Source organism: Moschus berezovskii, chromosome 5 (genome assembly GCF_049115385.1).
Source record: "Moschus berezovskii isolate FMDL1 chromosome 5, NW_MosBer_1.0, whole genome shotgun sequence".
In the NCBI taxonomy this organism is placed as follows: Eukaryota; Metazoa; Chordata; class Mammalia; order Artiodactyla; family Moschidae; genus Moschus; species Moschus berezovskii.
The window spans coordinates 99,415,427-99,441,015 of record NC_142464.1 but is presented as its reverse complement, the minus strand read 5'-3'; the positions used below and the strand labels follow the sequence as shown (position 1 = coordinate 99,441,015).

Genomic DNA, 25,589 nt, shown 5'->3' with positions numbered 1-25,589 from the left:
AATGTGTTTCATTAAAATTCTGTGCTTATGATACTATTATTATTGTTTGTGCTTGAAATTATGTTAAGTATGACATTTCAAGACTAGTCTAGAAAAAAAAAAAACATAGCCTATCGTTATTTTAGCAAATTTCTCATGATGAAAAAGCATTGGAATGCTTTTTGGAATAAGTCTTATAGGAACAGATAACATCGATTCTTGAAATATTTAAGCCTATTCCTGCATACTCAGACAATAAATGCAATGAAAATAATATGCCTTACAAGTAACGGGAACTGTATTAATGTTTGTGGGTAAATTTTTTCATATAGAGAAAGTGAAGGAAATTTTAAAGGTGGCAAAATTTGAGCCAGTCAATAGCAATGAAATTATAAAACTGGTGTGTGAAGCTTTTGCATATTAAAGAATACAGAGGCTTCTGAATCTTGAGAGATTAATAACTAGGAGGAGAGAAGTAGAAGACAAAGTCATTTCAGTGTGGAAGACAAAATCATTAGGGAAGACACCCCTTCAACCTTCGATGGAAAAATGCCAGTAGCTGAAATCCAAGGAGGCCATTTTCTGCCTGAGAATTTGTGTTGAAGAGAGAAAGGGAATCATTAAGCCAGCAGTGTTGGGGGTGGTTTCAAAATTTAAAGTGATGCCCTTTATTTTCACAAGCTCAAATAGGTTCCATCAAATTCATCAAGCCCATTTGCATCTCAGTATTGTTCAGTAGCAAATGAGGTCATGTTTATCAGAGATTGTGCAAAATTTTATTATGGCTACTCAGCCATCAAATGAGGATAAATTATATTGCATATAGTTTTAGTAGGTGTAATGATAGAATATTTGAGTTATTTGAATATCAAAATACACCATGGAATCTAGTTCCATGATAACTGATGAATCTGAACACTTCCTGGACTTCTCAAATCTTACCTACAGATGTTGGTGACTACAGACTGTTTTGTTAGTTTCTTCCTTCTGGTTTTCTTTAACAATACTTACTGCCTCTTGAAGAAATGTACATAGAAAAAGACATCCTTTTTTTTTTTTTTCAGGGAAGAATAAAGGCTGCTGATTTGATGTAATAGATTACCCAGCTTGTTGATGTTTTGACACTGATTATATGTTTGATGCCAAAAAACTACTCAATTTAGTTTATTGGATGATTAAAAGCAGGCTGGTTATTTGGTGATATGAAAAGCAAACAAAAATTTTACTAAAATTTTCATTTCTTAATCAGTTGCTTGGGTTTTTCCCCTTCTAAAACTGTAAGTTATATTAAAGAACTTCCTGTTTTGTATGTTGTGGTTTCCCCAGAAAGCAGAACATTATGAACAAGAATAGTTTAACAATGAAAAGAGACCGGAAAATGAGGGGGTGATGTAGGTGTACTATATCAAGATGGCAGAAATGCTAACTAACTTTCTTTATTTATAGCTAACAAGATACACTGTTCAATCACACTATCCTGTAGAATATTTCTTTAACCCATCATGACTTTAATTCTGAGATACTATTATCTTTAAATTTTTTCATCTTCCAAATTGTTTCTCTGTTAAGCTCATAGATTGTTATGTTTAATAGATGCTAGGTTTGTGTGTGTGTGTTTTTTTTTAAATGGTATTTACAGAGACTATTTATGTAAACCCCCTGACTCTACTATGGTAGCCTGATTCTTCAGATGGCCCCTGCTGTTTCAAAGGCTGTTATACACAGGAGCCAGTCTGAAATCACTTGGCTGTTGAAATCACAGGGACCTCAGAGATGGTCTTGTCCAGCCCCATTTCACAGATGGTGAAACAGAATGAAAGAGGTTGGATGACTTGGCTTGTGCTTATTATTGGCAAACTTTGAGCTAGAGCTTGGTTCTGTCAGTTTCAATCCAATGATTTCTTTCTTTCTCCTCTCTTAAATTAAGCTTTTATTTTGATATTGTTGTATATTTGCATGCAGTTGTAAGAAACAGTAACGATCCCTTGTATCCTTCACCCAGTTCCCCTAGTGGTAACATCTTGTAAAGCTATAGTATTGATACAATAGTACAATAATGATACTATAATAGTTCTACAATAGTCCTGTCTACAACTGTAGACCTTGATGAAGTCAAGATACAGAATTGTTCTGTCCCCACAAGGATCCCCCATGTTGCTATTTTACAGCTACACCAGCTTTCTTTCCACCCCTCCCCCAACTCACTCTCTAACTGTTGGCATCCATTCATCTCCATTTCTATAATTTTGTCATTTTAATAATTTTATATAATGGGAGCCACAGGGTATATAACATTTTGAGACTCACCTTTTCCCACTCAGCATAATGCTCTGGGTATATCTCTGAATTGCTGTGTGTATCAGTTTGTTTTATTGCTGAGAAGCAGGGATGCTCCACATCAAGACTTTTTCTCCTGGATGATTTCTCTGCCAATCTTGGGAAATCTCAGCCATTTGCTCTTCGAAGGTTAAGAAACATGTTTTACAGAAATAGTTCAGCTTTGATAATCTTCCTTTTGTGTTTGGAGAGACTTAGGAAAAGTAACTGTGAAGACAGCAGAGATCCATAATTTAGTATAAAGGATGTTTTGGTGGTGCCCTAGCTTCTTTGTTTTGTGGTGAGTTGTGGGGAGGGCTTTAGGGAGAGCCTCCAAACTTCAGAAAGCGCTTCCTACAAGTATGATGAGAAGAGACTGTATCCATGTGAGACGGGTCCTCAGGGGACAACATCTCAGCTATTAAACAGGGAAAACTATTGCAGATCTCATTTGCATGTCACAGAGGGGATTTTCGGGCGCTAGTCATCATTACTGCAAGTGGAGTGTAGCCAGAAGACATGATTTAGCACCTGTCCACTTTCTAATGTGCTGTGCATTTTAATGACCTGAAATTTGAGATTTGGCTCCTGTCTTAAACTCTAAAGATAGGTTCATTAGAAAGGCATGATGCTCATAGGTGAAGAATGTGTTTTCATTCTCTTTAGATTTTTTTTGATGTGGACCATTTTTAAAGTCTTTAATGAACCTGTTACAATACCACTTCTGCTTTTTGTATTTTGGTTTTTTGGCCACAAGCCATATGGGATCTTAGCTCCTCAACCCGGGATGGAACCCACATACCCCCTGCACTGGAAAGCAAAGTTTCAACCACTGAACCACCAGGTAAGTCCCGTGTTTTAATTCTTAAATTAAATTTTAGTTCAACTCACAGTGAGCTGCATGGCATTTGTCTCATGGACATTTGGAGGTATACTCAGTGGTCAGAAAAATGTCTAGAATTCCAGAACTGTCAATCAGGAGATGGAAAATCACAAAGCCATACCCAAACCCTTCTCTCCTCAGTGTTTTTATGTGTTCTAACCATCTGTAGGTGACCTGAAGAGATAGTCCTGGAGGAGGAAGAGTGGTTTACAGAATTACTAGGATTAAAGTATGGGGTTGGGGGAAAACAGTTTTTTGAAGGACTATTAGATAAAAAAACAAAGACTTTGGGAATATAAAACAAGTAAGGGGGGCTATGATACAGCTTACAAAAATCTGATAGACACCTATGAATCATTCATACTGATGTATGGCATAAACCAATACAACACTGTAAAGCAGTTATCCTCCAATTAAAAAAATTGATAGACAATTTTTTTAATTAAAAAATGTTTTTTTTTATTGGAGCCTAATTACTTTACAATATTATATTGGTTTTGTCATACATTGACATGAATTCGCCCCAGGTGTACGTATGTTCCCCTTCTTGAACCCCCCTCCCACCTCCCTCCTCTCCTTATCCTACCTGCAGGGCATCCCCATGCACCAGCCCCGAGCATCCTGTATCATGCGTCGAACCTGGACTGGTGATTTATTTCACATATGATAATATATATGCTATAATGCCATTCTTCCAAAACATCCCACTCTCACTCTCTCCCACAGAGTCCAAAAGACTGTTCTATATACCTGTGTCTCTTTTGCTATAAACCTGTGTCTCTTTTGCTGTCTCGTATACAGGGTTATCATTACCATCTTTCTAAGTCCCATATATATGCATTAGTATACTGTATTGGTATTTTCCTTTCTGGTTTACTTCACTCCAGTTTCATCCACCTCATTAGAACTGATTCAAATGTATTCTTTTTAATGGCTGAGTAATACTCCATTGTGTATATGTACCAAAGCTTTCTTATCCATTCATCTGCAGATGGACATCTAGATTGCTTCCATGTCCTCGCTATTATAAACAGTGCTGAAATGAACATTGGAGTACATGTGTCAGTGTACTTTCAATTCTGGTTTCCTCGGTGTGTATGCTCAGGAGTGCGATTGCTGGATCATATGGCAGGTCTATTTCCAGTTTTTCCACTGTTCTCCATAGTGGCTGTACTAATTTGCATTCCCACCAACAGTGTAAGAGGGTTCCCTTTTCTCCACACCCTCTCCAGCATTTATTGCTTGTAGACTTTTGGATAGCAGCCATTCTGACTGGTGTGAAATGGTACCTCATTGTGGTTTTGATTTGCATTTCTCTGATTATGAGGGATGTTGAGCGTTTTTTCATGTGTTTGTTAGACATCTGTATGTCTTCTCTGGAGAAATGTCTGTTGTGGATTGGAAGAATAAATATTGTGAAAATGAGTATACTACCCAAAGTAATTTATACATTCAATGCAATCCCTATCAAGCTACCAACGGTATTTTTCACAAGGCTACAACAAATAATCTCACAATTTGTATGGAAATACAAAAAACCTCGAATAGCCAAAGCAATCCTGAGGAAGAAGAATGGAACTGGGGGAATCAACCTGCCGTACTTCAGGCTCTACTACAAAGCCACAGTCATCAAGACAGTATGGTACTGGCATAAAGACAGAAATATAGGTCAATGGAACAAAATAGAAAGCCCAGTGATAGACAATTTTTAAGAAAATGCTTCTTAGTGTAAAGTGAGGCATGCATGTGATGTGAACTCTGGAAAGTCTGGGGCAAAAGGGTGGGGGAGAGGGCCATGTGTAAGGCATGGGAGACTTCCATGGCTAAGCAGGATAGATCTGAGGCACTAGAAGGAACTAGAAAGAACTAGAAGGAAAATACTGAGTCATCTGGACTTTTATTTTCACATCAGCAGCTTTAATTTGAAGTTGCCTGTCTGAGACTCAGTAATTTAATGTCTTTTTAATGCCGGTAGATTTCCCTGCCAGTGCTGTGGAATCTGTTGTGAAGGTGAAGGGGTAATCAGGCTGGTATTAAAAAATGAACAGTTTGGAGAATCGTCTCTGTAACTTCTGAGGTCAGAAACAATTTATCATCTTCAGAAAGTCACGTTGCTGGTATCCCCACTTGCTCTGATTTCAGCTGGCCGTCCCTGTGGTGTGGGCTGGCTTTGAATTTTACTCATAAACACTTAGACACGATTTTCATGTAACTTGTTTCTCTCTCTAGGATCTCTCCCTCCAAGAAGGCTGTGCTCGTCAAAGTTAATGCCAGTCTTCCTGGAGTACAAAGTCACAACCTAAGAAGTCATCAAAACATCTGGGCTGCTGGTCGGTTGAGGTAGCTGGGTATGATGTTTCATGTGACATTATTACAAATTCCCTGGCACTTTCCACATTGAATGCTAAGTATGAAGAATTCATTCAATTCCCCTCTGGGAATCTGGCTCAAATCACTCTATTCTCAACCTCCCAGAAGTCCAAGTGGGCCACTTCTGGGTCCGTTAGCTGGCTGCTGTGGAATTGCTGCTGATTATTTACACAGTGGGGCTTCCCTGATGGCTCAGCAGGTAAAGAATCCTTCTGCAATGCAGGAGACACAGAAGGTATAGTTCAGTCCCTGGGTCAGGAAGACTTCTTGAAATAGGAAATGGCAACCCATTCCAGCATTCTTGTCTGAAAAATCCCATGGACAGAGGAGTCTGGTGGGTTACGCAGAGTTGGGCACGACTAAGCACTATTATCTCTCTATTTACACAGTGCCTGTCTCCAGGCTTCAGATTTAATGGTGAAGCTTGTTGGTTTTGTAAAGCACCCTAGAGAAATTGGTGTTCATCAGAGGTGATTCCTAGGGTCAGAGAGGGTGGGTAAATTCTCCGGGTAATGGAGATGATGCAGAAGAGAATGGAGGGAAATGAATGGCTTCTTTGGGGCTGTGTTTAGCACCAGCTCCTAGCATTTCAGATATAGAAAGGAATTGGTGCTAGTTTCCCAAAGAGGTTTGTATTTGCCCAGTAGGTAGGATGGGAACTCCTGGCTAAAGGAACTTTGAATTGATAGGTACTATGTACTTGAAAAACCAGTCCCTCTCCCACCTCATCTGCAACTGGTTTTTCACTTTTCCTTGCTCTCAGTGTCTTTTCAAAGGGAAAAGGGGCATAAAAGAAGCAGTATAGAAATTAAGAGCATAAAATGTAATAAAGCAGACTCTTTGGGTTTGAAACCAAGCTTTACTATTTACATTGTGCACGTGACCTAACCATGCAATGCCCTAGTTTTCCCACATCTGTAAAGTAGGAATAATAATACCCAGTTCATGAATTTTTATAAAGATTAAATAAGTTTATAAATATATTCCTTTGATCTGTTATTGTATAATAACTCTAGATTTACTGTGTTAAAACAAGAACAATTGTTTTACTTTGTTGCTCATGGTTCTAGCAGTTGGTTGGGTTCAGCTTCATCATTCCTCCTGAGGGTCTGTTTTGCGGTTGCAATCAGATGGTGTCTAGGGCTGGAGTCACTTTGACCTCAGCTAGGGCTGTTGATCGGAGAAGGCAATGGCAAGCCACTCCAGTACTCTTGCCTAGAAAATTGCATGGACAGAGGAGCCTGGTGGGCTGCAGTAAATGGGGTTGCTACTAGTTGGAGACGAATGAGCAACTTTCACTTTTCACTTTCACACATTGGAGAAGGAAATGGCAACCTACTCCAGTGTTCTTGCCTGGAGAATCCCAGGGACAGCGGAGCCTGGTCGGCTGCCGTCTATGGGGTCGCACAGAGTCGGACACGACTGAAGCGCCTTAGCAGCAGCAGCAGCAGCAGCAGCAGCAGCAGGGCTGTTGATTGGAACACTTCCGTCTGGACTCCCCATGTGGCTTGGGCTCCCTTACAGCATGGGGGCTGGGTTCCAAGAGCATATGTTCCAATATACATATATGGAAGGTGTATCACCCTCAATGAACTAGCCTCAGAACTCACTTGGCATCACTTCTTCCATATACCTTTGAATGAAGTAGCCATAAAGGTCCATTCTGGTTCAATGGGAAAGGTCACAGATCTTACCACTGAACAGGATGAGTATCAATATCTGTAAGGAGATATAGGAGATGGGGTAGATTGTGGTATCCATCTCTTAAACAACCAATATGCCATGGACTGTAGACCACACAGAACAGTATCTGGCTCAGATGAATGCTCAGTAAGTATTAGTTACATATGTATTGGATTTCAAGCCTGCTGATCCTCAAATGGAATACCTACCATATCTTATCCCAGCCTCATGTCTGAGGAAAGTCTGGAGGACAGTTACTTTTGTTGTTGTTGTTTCTGTTGCTAAGTCATGTCTGACTCTTTTGTGATCCCATAGACTGTAGCCCACCAGGTGCCTTTGTCCTTGGGATTTCCCAGGCAAGAGTATTGGAATGGGTTGCCATTTCCTTCTCCGGGGGATATTCCCAACTCAGGGATCAAATCTGTGTCTCCTGCATTGACAGGTGGATTTTTTTTTTTTTTTTTACTACCACTGAGCCATCAGGGAAGTCACAATTACTCTTAACCACATGGTTTTAATGATGCTAAGACATACTTGTGTCTATGGCTCTGTGAGAGGAAACTCTTGGGTCTGAGGCTACTGTATCCTTTGGTAGTGAACCTAGAGGTGAAGGAGAAGGAATAAATTTAAGTCAGCCCAGAAAAAGTGCCTGGGTCATTTGGTCATAGCATGATGATGGTGATGCTATGGATGGTGAGGTCCATTTTACTCCAGCACAGGTCACCCATCACTCTCCAAGAGACCCATCATAATTAATCTCCAGAAGGAGCTGACCACAGTCCTACATTCTTGTCTGCTGAAGCTTATAAGCTTAGAATAAAGTTGAGTAAAATTTTCTTTGGCATTGTGCAGCATCTCTCTGAGTTTGAATGGCCCCCAAAGCCAATCCCCTTGTGGATATCCTGGGAATCCTTTGTTTGACTTTGGGATGACCCTCATCTGAACCTTAATCTCAGAGGTGAATTGATTAGATCACTTAGTCGTGGGAGCCCCAGTCCAAAGCCAGAGCTTTAGTGCTTTGGTTGCAAGCAAATGAAACTGAGGAAACAGCTTCTTATGGGCCATCTGCTTCTTTATAGAACAAGTAGTGCCAACAACAAGCCTTGCCTCCCCGGGAAGTGTTGACAGATGGAAGCAGCTTTCCCCACATGTGTGTGGAGCCTCCACAACTTCTTTACCTTTTCCTAATATAATACTTGCCAATTGAAAACAAAAAATTAAACAGTAGCCTTGTTCCTCTTTGCAGAGTAAGGAATCTATATGGCTGAACCAGAGAAGCAAGACAAGTAGAAACGTTCATCCTTGTGTCCTTGTGTGCCTAGTTAGTCATGTCCGACTCTTTGAGACCCCATGGACTGTAGCCCACCAGTATCCTCTGTTCATGGCATTTCCCAGGCAAGAATACTGGAGTGGGTTGCCATTTCCTTCTCTAGGGGATCTTCCTGACCCAGGATTTGAAACTGCATTTCCTGCATTGGCAGGTGGATTCTTTACCAACTGCACCATCTGAGAAGCAAAAACATTAGAGCTGCCCTAAAAATATTCAAATGTGAAAATCAGCAGGAAGACTTGCATTGTGTCTGTAAATAGCATTCAGTTGTGTGTAAATTTACTTAAGGTTTTTGTCACTTATCTATAACTCTTCTAAAGACCCTCATGGAGATTTTGGGACTAGAGTAAGTACCTGGTAAATTTGCTAGTAACTCAGTAGTTCATTGTTAAGTCCTTATGGATGGATTGTATTCGCTCAATATTGATATGGAGGGAGAGAGTAAAAGTAAATAGCCCAGACCTCCAAAGGAGAGTCTTTCATTGGCTTGTTCCATACACTGGTCACCTCAAAAGTCATCCTGTGAAGAACTACCTTTCTGTAGACCAGCTGAAGGAGAAATGAAAGTATCGGAGAAGGTCATGGGCTGCTGAACGATTCTTATTAACTCATGGTCATAGAGCAGAGGCCAACCACGGATGAAGGGGACCTAAGGAATAGGAATAAAATAATAATAAGAAGCTTATTGTATGTGATGGCATTGCCATTTAAAGACTGATATTATCTGATTATTGTTCTATGCTAAGATTTCAGACTGAAATTATTATTCCACACCAACATGAAAATTAATATGTTCTATTTTTACAGCATCTGTATCTTGGCTTGATTTCACCCAAAAGCAACATTGAGATAAAGACTTGAGTGCAAGTAGTTTATTTGAGAGGCAGTAAGCACATGCTTACATCCGCTGGATCATGGAGAAAGCAAGAGAGTTTCAGAAAAACATCTATTTCTCCTTCATTGACTATGCCAAAGCCTTTGACTGTGTTGATCACAATAAACTGTGGAACATTCTGAAAGAGATGGGAATCCCAGACCACCTGACCTGCCTCTTGAGAAACCTGTATGCAGGTCAGGAAGCAACAGTTAGAACTGGACATGGAACAACAGACTGGTTCCAAATAGGAAAAGGTGTACGTCAAGGTTGTATATTGTCACCTTGCTTATTTAACTTATATGCAGAGTACATCATGAGGAACGCTGGGCTGGAAGAAGCACAAGCTGGAATCAAGATTGCTGGGAGAAATATCAATAACCTCAGATATGCAGATGACACCACCCTTATGGCAGAAAATGAAGAGGAACTCAAAAGCCTCTTGATGAAAGTGAAAGAGGAGAGTGAAAAGGTTGGCTTGAAGCTCAACATTCAGAAAACAAAGATCGTGGCATCTGGTCCCATCACTTCATGGGAAATAGATGGAAAAACAGTGGAAACAGTGTCAGACTTTGTTTTTTTGGGCTCCAAAATCACTGCAGATGCTGATTGCAGCCATGAAATTAAAAGACGCTTGCTCCTTGGAAGGAAAGTTATGACCAACCTTGATAGTATATTAAAAAGCAGAGACATCACTTTGCCAACCAAGGTCCGTCTAGTCAAGGCAATGGTTTTTCCCGTGGTCATGTATGGATGTGAGAGTTGGACTGTGAAGAAGGCTGATCGCCGAAGAATCGATGCTTTTGAACTGTGGTGTTGGAGAAGACTCTTGAGAGTCCCTTATACTGCAAGGAGATCCAACCAGTCCATTCTAAAGGAGATCAATCCTGGATGTTCATTGGAGGGACTGATGCTAAAGCTGAAACTCCAATACTTTGGCCACCTCATGCGACGAGTTGACTCACTGGAAAAGACTCTGATGCTGGGAAAGGTTGGGGGCGGGAGGAGAAGGGGACGACGGAGAATGAGATGGCTGGATGGCATCACCGACTCTGTGGACATGAGTTTGAGTGTACTCCGGGAGTTGGTGATGGACAGGGAGGCCTGGCGTGCTGTGATTCATGGGGTCGCGGAGAGTCGGACACGACTGAGCGACTGAACTGAACTGAACTGAAGCACATGTGAGGAAGTCAAGGAAAATCAATAAAAAGTGTGTTAATGAGCTGTGGGCATCTAGGTCTCAGCCCTCCTGGGGACCCTTTAAGGAGCCACGTATAGCACATCTCAGAACTGCCCCACATAGAGATAGGAGTCTGGGACATTTAATCTTTGATTCCAGTACCTGTTGGTTAAGGTTTGTCCCTGAGAATATTCAATTTACACCTTTCTTTCTTCCTTCCTCTTTTCTTTCTTTCCACTGATGCATCCATCTATATATATACTTTAGACTTGCATATTAATTGACTAGACTCTCGTGATAATATAAAAACCATGCCCAGTTAAACTTTGATTGAATGTATCTATATCAATGAATAAATAAACATCAATGGAACTAACTATTCAAAAAAGCACAGGTGACCTTTTCACACTCCATCTTATGAAACAGTATTACCTCAACTGTCTGAAAGAAGGGGAGAAGATGTTTTACCCCTCTACTAATACCATCTGGTCTCCAGACAAAATCTCCAGAGTTCGTTCAAAAGGATAAGCGGCCATTTATTCCCCCACTCCATGGATTTTTACTTTTGAAAGAGCCAGTGTATTACACCTTCCAAAACACATTTCTGGATCCATTCAGAACCTGAAACTTTTAGAAAAGAACAAAGCCGGATGCATTAAGGGACTGAGAGCATTGAGTCTTGAGAGATTTGGTCCCCTTGAATAAGACTAGGGAATTAGGCAGAGAGACCAGAAGCTTTATATCCTGGATATTGTCATTTTCAGTGTAATCTAGTAATTTGAAGTATCAAAGAATCTAGCAATAGGATTAGAGGGTCATTTTAATTCAGTGTAATAAAGCTGCATATGATGAAGACCTGTGCAACATAAGAAATGAGAAAGAGGGATTTTCTTATAATGTTGCTTTCCGAATGTTGATCTAAGAACCAGCACTCAGGAAGACAAGTATTCTGGCAAACACGGAGGACTCTTTCCTCACTGGATGATGACTATAGAAAGAGAAAAAGCAAAAACAACAATATAGAATCTACGGAAAGGTGAAGGAAGGGAAATATCCTGAATTCTCAAAGAAGGTATATAATTTCAAGAATGGAGATGGGAGGTCCAGGAAGGAGGGGACATACATATACCTGTGGCTGATTCATGTTGATGTATGGCAGAAACCAACACAATATTATAAAGCAACTATCCTTTAATTAAAAACAAGTAAATCAAAACAAAAGAATGGAGACAGTATAAACCGAAGGAGATGTAAGGATATTCATAGGTAAGGAACCAGAAGAAGTTTTTTAAAAATTGGAGATTTTCAACATCATTCAAGAAGACTCAGACTCTAAGAAGTAGAAATCAAAGATCACAAGGAGAGGAAAGATCAAGACAGGAAGAAAATGCATGTGTGGAAAAACAATATAACTCCTTTTACAAAGGGAAAATATGAAGTCAGAAATACACGTCTTCTTTTTAAGAGAGAGTCTACTTTAAGGAATACTAAAAGGCAAAACATTTGAACCTAAAAATACTATGCTAATTTAGGTACTGTGCTGCAAGCTCTCTGCCCTGTTTAATAAGGACACAGAGTTTAGGAATTAGTAAACTATAAAAGAGCTTGTTAGTTGACTAATTAGCTAGAGGAAATGTTCTCTTTTACTTGAATTGGATTAGTCTGTTTTCTTTATCATAAGTGACAAAGTCCTCTATTATATTTTCCTGTTATTCAAAGAAAATAAAAATGAAAGCCCTTGTCAAATTACTTTGCTAGAGTTTGTATTTATCAGTATGAAATTTAAACATTACTGTTTTTATGAATATTAGAGTTGGTGAGACAAATTTTAGAAAATTGAAAAAAGATGTGGAAATTGGCTACTGTGAGAGACAGTAACAGTTACTTCATGATGACTGTGTAATTCATTTCATATGTAAGAAAATTACATTGAACTTACTGAATTTTTCTCCTTTCTCTTGTCCTGCTTCTTTCTATTTTCCCCCTCTATATAGATATACAGTGTACTTTGTGGAATTTGAGAGAGTAGACCACTCTTGTCTCTTCTCTACAATGGTTTAAAAATAAAAGTGTTTCCATACATGCCTAAACCAAAAGCATAATAATGGGACCCTGGAAGTTAACAAAGAAAGGAAGGATACAATGGTAGTGAAAAGCAGAATTTATACTGCAGAAATCTGATTCAAACATGAGCGATTTTCCCAGGCTCGTGGGGAAAAAAGTGTAAATTCAGAGATAAAGCCCACACTAGGAAAGTGAAGATTATTGATATGGAAATAGAGAATCAACGATTTATCTTTAGAATCATAGGTGTTTCATGAAGGCAGAAACAAAAACAATGAGGAGGAAAACCACGATCAAAGGAAAGCTATATGGAACTTGCGGAGGGGTGTGGTAGATGTAGACTGATCGGACTGCTCACATTTCAGTCTAAAGCAATGCTAAGAGACCAACATCCGATGGTGTGTTGGAGAAAGCTCATACTAGCTTGTGAGGGCTGATTTTTAAATTTTCAGAAATTCTATGAGCTGGTCATTAAATGCAGACATTATTAAAAGTGAAAAGCTATAAACTTACAGTTAAGTGTTAAACTTATGTTAAGTGTTAAAAACATGCACTGACATATATACATTGGTTTAGTTGCTAAGTTGTGTCTGACTCTTTGAGACTCCACGGACTGTGGTTTACAGGCTCCTCTGTCCATGGGATTTCCCAGGCAAGAAAACTAAAGTAGATTGCCATTTCCGCCTCCAGTGGTCTACCTGATCGAGGGATCGAGCCCGTGTCTCTTGCGTTTCCTGCTTGGCAGGCAGGTTCTTTAACCACTGCGCCACCTGGAAAGCCTTACCTTGTGTAAGATTGCTAGTGGGAAAATGCTGTGTAGCACAGGGATGCTCTGTGATGACCTAGCGGGGTGGGATGGGGTGAGGAGTGTGGAACGGAGGCTCAAGAGGGAGAGGATATATGTATACATACAGCTGATTCACTTTGTTGTACAATAGACTTGAACATAACATTGTAAAGCAATTGTACTCCAAAAATAAAATAATAAAAAAAAGCCCAAAAAACAAAGATAGACATTTTGACTGGTTCCATGTCTTGGGTGTTGTAACAGTGCTGCTGTGAACATTGGGGTGTGGTATATATATGTGTATCATTCCATCACATATATATATATATGGATGGAATATATATATATATATATATATACACATATGGATGGAATGCTACTCAACCATAAAAAATGAAATAATGCCATTTGCTGCAACATGGATGAATCTAGAGATTATAATACTAAATGAAGTAAGTCTGACAAAGACAAGTATATGATATTATTATATTTGGAATCTAAAAAAAGGTACAAATAAACTTAGTTGCGAAATGAAAGAGACTCACAGACATAGAAAACAAACTCATGGTTCTGTTCCGTTCCGTCGCTCAGTCGTGTCCGACTCTTTGCGACCCCGTAGACTGTAGCCTATCAGGTTTCTCCGTCCATGGGATTCTCCAGGCAAGAATACCGGAGTAGGTTACCGTTTCCTTCTCCAGGGGATCTTCCCGACCCAGGGATCGAACCCGGGTCTCCCGCATTGGAGGCAGACGCGTTAACCTCTGAGCCACCAGGGAAGCCCCAAACTCATGGTTACTGAAGGGGAAAGGGTGCTGTATATCTAACATGATGGTTGTTTTTGTTGTTCAGTTGCTGATTCGTGTCTTACTTTGTGACCCTGTGGACTACAGCACACTAGACTCTCTGTCCTTCACTCTTTCCCAGAGTTTAATCAAATTCGTGTCCATTGAGTTGGATTTCTATCTAACCATCTCTGCCTCTGCCGCCGCCTTCTTCTTCTGCCTTCAATATTTTCCAGTGAGTCAGCTCTTTGCATCAGGTGACCAAATTATTGGAGCTTTAGCTTCAGCCTCAGTCTTTCCAGTGAATATTCATGGTTGATATCCTTTAGGATTGACTGGCTTGATTTTGCTGTCCAAGGGACTCTCAAGAGTCTTCTCCAGCACCACAACATGTACACCTAATATGATACTACAAATCAACTATAATTTGAAAAAAAAAAAAGAGCCATTAAAAAACAAAGCAAAGGTAGTAAATACTCAAAACATGACTCCATAAGTATTTTACTACATATTACTATTATCCATGCTCTTGAGATTATGTTTATTGTAACTCTATAGAGGAAATACTATATAATAGTATGCTGCCATTCATCTCTTCCTTACTCTGGGCTCAGTGATGTCACAGTAGTAATTCAAAATCAGTTATGGTCATTAATACCAGCAAAATCAATAAATGCTATAAATAACTAGTGTTCTGTGCTAGATGAAAGAGTTCTTAATGTTTATTTATTTCACTTAAGTTGGAAAGAACATCCATTTTCACTTAAGTTTGAAAGAATGTCCCTTCATCTAGTTATGTTACAGTGAAAAAGAAATAGAAAAGAGGTTCTTCTCTCAAGAACTTGGATTCTTTTTTTTTATTGTCTAGACTGCAGAAAGTAGATGGAGAAGACATTAGTAATGGAAATTAAACTTAAAAATGTGCTGTGTCTCTAGTCATTATATCATAAAATAGCACAAAAGAAATTGAAGAAACATTCTTCCAGTATTCAAAAATTATCTAATGAATGAGAAAAGAATTAGTTCAAGTTTGACATGAGTTTTTATGGTTTCACTTTCTTCTTACTTATTAACATAAAAGAAACTATCAACAAAAATTTATGTTGATGGCAGTTTAGTCACTAAATTGTGTCTGACTCTTTGCAACACCAAGGACTATAAGCCAAGCTTCTCTGTCCCTGGGATTTCCCAGGCAAGAATACTGGGGCTGTGTTCCATCAATGTTGGAACTACACTATTTGTTGATCGCAATCATAGGAGATCTATATAACAAGTGTTCAGTAAATGTTAAAGAAGTCATTCAGTAAGAACCAATTAGCTATATGGGCTTATAAATTTTATTATTATTTATTACTTATAGTGAAAAGAAGAGACACGAAAGGCAAAAGAGAAAAGGAAAGATATATCCATTTGAATGCAGAGTTCCAAAGAACAGCAAGGAGAGATAAGAAAGCTTTCCTCAGTGATCAATACAAAGAAATAGGAAAAAAAACATTAGAATGGGAAAGACTAGAGATCACTTCAAGAAAATTAGAGATACCAAGGGAAAATTTCATGCAAAGATGGGCTCAGTAAAACAGAAATGGTATGCACCTAACAGAAGCAGAAGATATTAGAAGAGGTGGCAAGAATACACAGAAGAACTGTACAAAAAATATCTTCATGAACCCAGATAATCACGATGGTGTGGTCACTCACCAAGAGCCAGACATCCTGAAAGGTGAAGTCAAGTGGGCCTTAGGAAGCATCACTACGAACAAAGCTAGTGGAGGTGATAGAATTCCAGTTGAGCTATTTCAAATCCTGAAAGATGATGCTGTGAAAGTGCTGCACTCAATATGCCAGCCAATTTGGAAAACTCAGCAGGGGCCACAGGACTGGAAAAGGTCAGTCTTCATCCCAGTCCCAAAGAAAGGCAATGCCAAAGAATGCTCAAACTACTGCACAATTGCACTTATCTCACACGCTAGTAAAGTCATGCTCAAAATTATCCAAGCCAGGCTTCAACAATACGTGAACTGTGAACTTCCAGATGTTCAAGCTGGATTTAGAAAAGCAGAGGAACCAGAGATCAAATTGCCAGCATCCGTTGGACCTTCAAAAAAGCGAGAGAGTGCCAGAAAAACATCTATTTCTGCTTCATTGACTATGCCAAAGCCTTTGACTGTGTGGATCACAATAAACTGTGGAAAATTCTGAAAGAGATGGGAATACCAGACCACCTGACCTGCCTCCTGAGAAATCTGTATGCAGGTCAAGAAGCAACAGTCAGTACTGGGCATGGAACAACAGACTGGTTCCAAATTGGGAAAGGAGTATGTCACGGCTGTATATTGTCACCCTGCTTTTTTAACTTATATGCAGAGTACATCATGAGAAATGCTGGACTGGATGAAGCCCAAGCTGGAATCAAGATTTCCGGGAGAAATATCAATAACCTCAGATATGCAGATGACATCACTGTTATAGCAGAAAGTGAAGAAAAACTAAAGAGTCTCTTGATGAAAGTCAAAGAGGAGAGTGAAAAAGTTGGCTTAAAACTCAACATTCAGAAAACTAAGATCAAGGCATCTGGTCCCATCACTTCATGGCAAATAGATGGGGAAACAGTGGAAACAGTGGCAGACTTTATTTTTTGGGGGCTCCCAAATCACTGCAGATGGTGACTGCAGCCATGAAATCAAAAGATGCTTGCTCCTTGGAAGAAAAGTTATGACCAACCTAGATAGTATATTAAAAAGCGGAGACATTACTTTGCCAATAAAGGGCTGTCTAGTCAAAGCTTTGGTTTTTCCAGTAGTCATGTATGGATGTGAGAGTTGGACAATAAAGAAAGCTGAGTGCCGAAGAATTGATGATTTTGAACTGTGGTGTTGGAGAAGACTTTTTTGAGAGTCCCTTGGACTGCAAGGAGATCCAACCAGTCCATCCTAAAGGAAATCAGTCCTGAATATTCATTGGAAGGACTGATGCTGAAGCTGAAACTCCAATATGTTGGCCACCTGATTCAAAGAACTGACTCACTAGAAAAGACCCTGATGCTGGGAAAGATTGAAGGTGGGAGGAGAAGGGGAAGACAGAGGATGAGATGGTTGGATGGCATCGCTGACTCAATGGACATGAGTTGAGCAAACTCCAGGAGTTGGTGATGGACAGGGAGGCCTGGCGTGCTGCAGTCCATCACGTTGGAAAGAGTCAGACACGACTGATGGACTAAACTGAACTGAATCACTTATGATGAGTATGCTACTCATCCTGTCATTAAATTTTACAACAAGCAGTCAGGTTCTTTGAAGAGCTTGTTTTTAAACATTTATAGGACATGGATTTGATTCCTGATCCTGGAAGATCCCACATATCATGGAACAACTAAGTCTGGGCACCACAACTATTGAGTCTGTGCTCTAGAGCCTGGGAGCTGCAACTACTTTGCCCACATGCTGCAACTACTGAAGCTGGTGTGCCCTAGAGTCCCTGCTGGATAGCAAGAGGACCCCTTGCAATGAGAAGCCCACCCACTGCAACTAGAAAGTAGTCCCCACTCTCCACAACTAGACAAAAAGCCCTCATGGCAACAAAGACCCAGCATAGCCAAATATAAATAAATAAAATGATTTTAAAAAGTGATCCTTTTTTTTTTTTGAGAAGTAAGAACTAAAATGATGATACATTGAAGATGAAGGAGATAGAAAGAGCTAGAAGGGATCTCCTGATGAGAGTCTGCATGCTATGATCTAACCAGTGGTTAAATTGTCTCACGTGTACTTGGCTCGTTACCCCTCCACCAAACCCACTATTGTCTGGTCCATATTTTACCATCAGAGCCATTCCCTCATATAAATGACTTTGTTGGCATGTGATGTTTTTACATCTCTTGTAAAGGGTCCCTTCGTTTCTCCTGAAAATTTCTATCACTTCATCATTCAGTGTGAATTGCCTTATAGTCTTCTTAATGGGCTTACCTCCAAAGGGTGTTAGCTAGATACATCTTTGAAGGTATGTGACATGCTTTCTTTATGTCCTTTTCTTATTTGCTTTTTCTGGGTTTATTTCAATCCAAGATTATTGGAGGCTCTTCAGATTTAACTTCCAACACTTCCTAGTTTGGGCCTGATTTGTTAAACCATCTTGACAGTCTCTAAGTGTACAGATCAGTGTGTTAAGTTCATTCATGTTGCGCAACTGATCTCCAGAAATTTTTCATCTTGTGAAACTGAAACTCCATATACATTAAATAACAACTCCCTCTTTCCTTTTTAGGTTTGATTTTACATTAAGGAATAGCAACATGTAACAAAACAAGTCTCAAGGGAGGAAACAGCTCCCAATTCCTAGACTTTGTTTTAGGTAAAGATGGAGATGTTAGGATGGTTATTTTTAAATTATGGAGAAAAGGCAAAAAATTTATTTGATCTGAAGAGAAACCAGGATATTTTCTTTCTTGAAAACATTTTATTGAAGTATAGCTGATTTACAATGTTGTGTTAATTTGTACTGTACAGCAAACTGACTCCGTTTTTAATATATATACATTATATATATTGTATATACTATATATCTGTTCTTTCTCATATCCTTTTCCATTGTGGCTTCTCATAGGATGTTGAATGTAGTTCTCTGTGCTGTGCAGTAAGACTGTGTTGTTTATCTATTTCTGTATAATGGCTTGCATCTGCTAATCCCAAACTCCCAATCCTTCCCTTTTCTACACCCTACTCCCTTGCCAACTACAAGTATGTTCTCTATATCTGTAAATCTGTTATTGTTTTGTCGATATGTTCATTTGTGTCATATTTTAGATTCCACATATAAGTTATATCACATGGTAAATTACAAAGAAAAAGCTTGTCTGTTAGAAATTCTAATCTCTTTGGATGCAACAGTCATCACGTATTGAAATCAATACCTATATCTATGTGTGTGTTCAGTTACTCAGTTGTGTCAGATTCTTTGAGACCCCATGGACAGTAACCTGTCAGGCTCCTCTGTCCATAGAAATTTTTTTTTCAGGCAAGAATACTGAAATGGTGTGCCATTTCCTTCTCCAGGGGTTCTTTCTGACTCAGGGATAGAACTTGTGCCTCCTGCATCTCCTTCATTGGCAGGTGGATTCTTTACCACTGAGCTACCTTGGGAAGCCCATAACTATGTCTATGTCTATGTTTATATCTAAATCTATATCGTCTATATCTCTACTGATTGAATGATACACAGCCACTGAATCATCAATATTTTAAATAAAAGATCACAATAGCCATGAACGATGTGCAGCACACAGGACCCAGGCCATTTTTGCAGGAATTCTAAATGTATTTGTAGTCACAACACCCACTCCTCCTGGTGTTCTAACTTTATGTGATTTCTATCTATGAGACAGCCCTACATCTTTGCATTCCCAGAGGAAGCCTGCCATCTGTTCATCAAACTTAGAGTAGTTGGAGGAAGCAGCTGCAGTTTCTATCTGGATTTGAATGTGTGTGTGTTAGTCATTAAGAAAAAAATTTATGCTCATTTATGTTTTGAGCCATGACTGTGCCATCAGTTGACTCCAACAAAACTGTCAATGCCAGTCTCAAGCGAGCAAGCTCCGAGTTCTGTAACTCGACAATATTTTCCTGGTAGACTTTGGGCAATTCATATCAAATTCCTTCTAGTTGTTTACATCTGAAAATGGAGAGCTATTTTTTTTTTTTTAAATTCACCTTTTCTTCTTGTTGAGAATAAAGAGGTAGCTCTTTGATCTCCTTCCTTATTGTTTCGAACAGAATAACAAGTTCAGCTCTGGGATCCAAGTTCTTGAATAGAGAGTCTAGGAAAGTATTGTGGGAGGAGCCTTGGGGATCCAGTGGTCCAGTGCTCCTCAGGCTTCAAAATTGCATATAATCTTGCCATTCTTTTCTTTATTGTGGTATAGTTGTTTTACAATGATTATATTAGTTTTGGCTGCACAGTGAAGTGAATCAGCCTTATGGACACATATATCCCCTCCCCTCCTTCTTAGACTTCCCTCTGATGTCCACCCCATCCCACTCTTCTAGGTCATCACAGAGCACCAAACTGATCTCCCTATACATTAGGTTCCCACTAGCTATCTGTTTTACACATGGTACTGTACATAGGTCAATGCCAGTCTCCCAGTTCAACCCCATCATATCCATGCATCTGTTCTCTACATGTGCATCTCTATTTATAACCTGCAAATAGGTTCATCTATGCATTTGCTAGGTTTTGCAGTATCTTTATTATTGTTCAGTCATTAAGTTGCGTCCAACTCTTTGTGACCCCATGAACTGCAGCACATCAGGCTTCCCTGTCCTTCACTATCTCCTGGAGTTTACTCAAACTCGTATCCATTGAGTCAGTGATGCCATCTAACCTATTCCTAAACATTAATGGGTTGTGTTCCACCTAAAATTAGTGTCTCACTTATCATATTTTGGGAAACCCTGATCTAGGCCAGTGTCATCAATTTGTACATGTGGAAACTGAGCTTCAGAAACTATAAGCGACTTAATAAATCCTTTAGCTAATTGGAATCCAGAGTTTCTGACTTCGGTTTTGTCAGGTGTGGAAAAGTAAATGGGAAAAACACTCTGGGTGGCAAATCTATTTGGAATTGAATTAGGAGAATTTGGGGAGATTAGATAGCTGAGAAATATAGTTTGGGAAAATTGTGGAGGAACTTGGATGCTAGATATAGGAGTAGAAACTTCTCTTTGGTTTAAGATGTCTTAACCCTGGGATCCAAGGAACATCTAAGATTGTATGTGAAGTTTAGTGGATTTATGCACATGGGTGTTTGAATGGTACAGGAAGAGTCCTCCATAAAAAGTTAACAACTACTTCTCTCGGCATTGGAAGCTATTTTGGTTGTCAAATAGGGGAGTATGCGTGTTTTGGAAAGATCACCCTGGTACAAATTGAGAAATAGAATGGGGTGAGGATAGCCTGAAAGAGAGACAACAGGAGACAACTGAAGCCATCCCAGCCAAGGACTTTGTGAGTCATCCCTTTGAGTGGACTCAGGAACACAGAGGTAGGTAATAGTGAACCAGAGAGGACTTACCTTTGTGTTCTTCCTCTGTTTTTAGAGGATTACCCAAGGAAACAAAGAGTGAGAAAGAATGTAGTGTAAATATCATCCAAACGACTCTTGATGTTTTGTGTGTGTGATTGGGGTTGAAGGGTAGGGCAAAGAAGGGAGAGGGAAAGACGGGAAAAGGAGGAGCTTCTGCATCACGCAAAAGCTGCTTATTTCGCAAGTAATAGGGACACATGGGGAGGGAATTTTTCTGCTGCTTTTGCTTTAGGGTTAATAATTTTAAAGCAACTGTTAACACCTACCCTTTGAGAGTGCTATAGTGCCCTGAATGTGAAATATTTAACAAACAAAGTAGTCCCATGAGTCCCCTGCCATGCTGGGTGCTTCTGCAGCTTCTTTTACTTGGAAGGCACAACTGAAAAAAATTATTTCTGTTGAAACATTGAGCAATGCAGAATGAGGATTTTTTCATTCATTTTCCAAAAGTTTATGGTGCATCTATTATGCTCATGACACTTAGGGGCACTAGAGCTGCAGAGAAAGAGAAGTCACAGTCCTTATCTTTAAGAAGCTTTCAATATATTAGGAGTAGCAAAACGAATGTATTTATCTACATACACACGTGGGCACATTGCATAGCAAGTTAAATTAAGAAATAAAGAGTCATACATCTGATGACTAATTATATATCATCTTGTGATAGCTTTTCATAGGAGGAGCACCGGTGCTTTTATTCTCCCCAGAGATCATTATCCTAATTTTTCATTACAGTTTTATTGAAAAACTGAAAAAAACGAAAACAAAAACAGACTATATAAGGGATGATAGAGGAGAGTGAACATAGAAGGAGACAGTCACTTGGGGACTTACTGATTAATGACAGAGCCTTCAGTTTGAATAAATAGCTTTACATCTACCTCAGATTTTTACTGATGGAAAGCCACAAAATTATTATTTAATACGTTGGAGGTGACATCTATGTTCAAGAGACTGCTTCATAAATAACAGGCTCCCATAAATAATGAAGACCTAGTCTGCTTTAGAAAATTGCAACTGAAAGTCTTAAGTGGCTCAGAGTGAGAGAAGATAAAAGGCAGAACATTCAGTAAAGCCATTTGTGGCTGGGCTGACTGGACTTAGGAAATGAGGATGAAGGAGGCCATGGTGGGTAACCGAAAGCTGAGATTGAAGTTGGGGAAATGTAGGCAAAAACTCAGGCTGGGAAAAATCTCAAATAGATTTTCTCCTCTTCAAATACAAAAGATCAAATATTGCTATGAGCTTTTTCGATTTCTCAGAAATACTTTTGATATCTTTCTCAAACATGTTGTTTGCAGCTGACCTTCTGTGTTACCATTCTCATGACTGCAGAAGGAAATCTTCATGATGACATTGATATGAATAATGTCAAGCTCAGGATGTTGATAGTATGTGCATCTGTCAGCTATTGCTGCAAAAGAAATTACTCCAAAACTAAGTGGTCAGCAATGACAACCACTTAATATTATAGTTTTTATATCTACAGATCAGCTCTGGGTTTGGCAGGAGGTTAGATTTGCCTGGAGTGGCTCTACTCCATGTGATTCTCCACCCCGTGGGAAATATCTAGATATTTACTTTTCATGGTGACAGCAGAGGTCCAACAACACAAGTAAAAAGTGCTAAAGGTCTCTGAGGACTTAGACACAAAATTACTTCCCCCTCATTCTATTGGCCACAGCAAATCATATGGCCTTTTGACTCCAAGGAGATCAAATCAGTCAATCTGAAAGGAAATCAACCCTGAATAATCATTGTAAGGACTGAAGCTGAAGCTCCAATACTTTGGCCACCTGACGCAAAGAGCTAACTCACTGGAAAAGACTCTGATGCTGGGAAAGACTGAAGGCAAAAGGAGGAGGGGTGGCAGAAGATGAGACGGATAGATAGCATCACAAAGTCAATGGCCATGAATCTGAGCAAACTCTGGGAGACAGTGAAGGACAGGGGTGCCTGGTGTGTTGCAGTCTATGAGTCGCAAAGGGTCAGATACGGCTTAGTGACTGAGCAACAGCAACAACAAATCATATGGCTAAACTCAAAGTGAAGGAGTGAGAAGATACACTTTATCTACATAACAGGAGGAAGTATGAAGTTATATACAAAGGTTAGGGATATAGGCAAATGAATATAGGGTGGTGAAGAATCAGGGGATATTTTTATGTCAAGATGGGAAAGACTTGGACACAAATCTCGGCTCTATTGTCTATCATTAAATACCTCAGAGAGGTTGCTTAATCTTTCTGAGTCTTCGTTTATTCACCTTTAAAACTAAATAATAAAATGTTCAGATTTTGTTTATAAAACTTCTGGGACTTAAAGTAAATGATCTTTTCTTCTTTTTCCTATATTGTGTATAATGGCCATATGTCTGCTATCATCAGATTCTTGTAATGATGCTCATATCCACTCTTTTATGCTGCTCAGGACTGCCTCTGTCACCTTTCAAAGATATGTTACTGACAAAAAAAAAAAAAAAAACAAGGAAAAAAGGAGAAGGTGGAATAGTTCTCCAGGAATGTAGTATCTAATGATCCTAACCTGGGTAGGTGAGGACATTCTCTTTTGGGCTTCAGATGACTGTCAGCATCATATAATAACTCATGTTCCTACCTGGAAACCTGAAGGATTTACTTTCTTAAATAATTAGTATGTTTCCAATATGTCTTCCTATGATTAATATCAGAACACTATTTGATATCAGCACTGACAATAATGTAAGCTCTACTTCCTTGCCCACTTCATTGTGAGGTTTTCTATGGAATGTGTAGCTTCTGGATCATTTTGTGAGGGTCTCCTAGGAAGGCAGTAAAATTCTGAGATTAGAAACTCTCATTAAGTAGCTAACTGTGTTCTATCTTTTATCTTGTTCTCTCGTAGCTCAGTTGGTAAAGAATCTCCTACAATGCAGGAGACCTGGGTTCAGTTCCTGGGTCCAGAAGGATTCCTGGTCCTTTCCCCTGGAAAAGGAAATGGCAACACACCAGTATTATTGCTTGTAAAATCCCATGGACAAAGGAGCCTGGGGGGCTTTAGTCCATGGGGTTGCAAGAGTCGGGCATGACATAGCGACTAAACCACCACCACCACCACCAATCCTCAAAACAGCTCTGGAAAGTACATACTTATTTTACAAATGCAGACTTTTAGGCTTAGAGAGGCTGGGTAACTAGCTCAAGGTCATATAATTAGTTAGTTGTAGTAGCTAGTCTCACAGTTCAATTTAGTTCAGTCACTCAGTTGTGTCTGACTCTTTGCAACTCCATGGACTGGAGCATGCCAGGCTTCCCTGTCCATCACCAACTCCCGGAGCTTACTCAAACTCATGTCCATTCAGTCAGTGATGCCATCCAACCATCTCATCCTCTGTCATCCCCGTTTCCTCCTGCCTTCAATCTTTCCTAGCATCGGAGTCTTTTCCAATGAGTCAGTTCTTCGCATCAGGTGGCCAAAATATTGGCGTTTCAGCTTCATACCTTCCAATGAATATTCAGGACTGATTTGCTTTAGGATTGACTGGTTGGATCTCCTTGAAGTCCAAGGGACTCTCAAGAGTCTTCTCCAACACCACAGTTCAAAAGCATCAATTCTTTGGCACTTAACCTTCTTTATGGTCCAATCTCACATCCATACATGATTAGTGGAAAAACCATACCTTTGGCTAGACGGACCTTTGTTGGCAAAGTAATGTCTCTGTTTTTTAATATGCAGTCTCATTTGGTCATAGTTTTATTCCAAGGAGCATGCATCTTTTAATTTTATGGTTGCAGTCACCATCTGCAGTGATTTTGGGGCCCCTCAAAATAAAGTCTTCACTGTTTCCTTTGTTTCCCCATCTATTTGCCATGAAGTGATGGGACCAGATGCCATGATCTTAGTTTTCTGAATGTTGAGTTTTAAGCCAACTTTTTCACTGTCTTCTTTCACTTTCGTCAAGAGGCTCTTTAGTTCTTCACTTTCTGCCATTGTGTCATCTGCATGTCTGAGGTTATTGATATTTCTCCCAGCAATCTTGTCTCCAGCATGTGCTTCATCCAGCCCAGTGTTTCTCATGATATGCTCCGCATATAAGTTAAATAAGCAGGATGACAATATACAGACTTGATGTACTTCTTTCCCAATTTGGAACCAATCTGTTGTGCCATGTTCAGTTCTAACTGTTGTTTCTTGACCTGTATACAGATTTCTCAGGAGGCAGGTCAGGTGGTCTGGTATTCCCATCTCTTTCAGAATTTTCCACAGTTTGTGTGATCCACACAG

The 25,589-nt window shown here is 39.5% G+C and overlaps 1 long non-coding RNA gene across 1 annotated transcript in view; it reads left to right on the top strand.

Moving 5' to 3' along the window:
• The first annotated feature begins 2,812 nt into the window (after positions 1–2,812).
• The window catches only part of LOC148777877 (uncharacterized), a 67,107-nt gene continuing 44,330 nt past the window's right edge, over positions 2,813–25,589 (top strand). The window contains exon 1 of the long non-coding RNA XR_016037382.1: positions 2,813–3,139. This is a non-coding gene — a long non-coding RNA (uncharacterized LOC148777877). The remainder of the gene's footprint in view (positions 3,140–25,589) is intronic.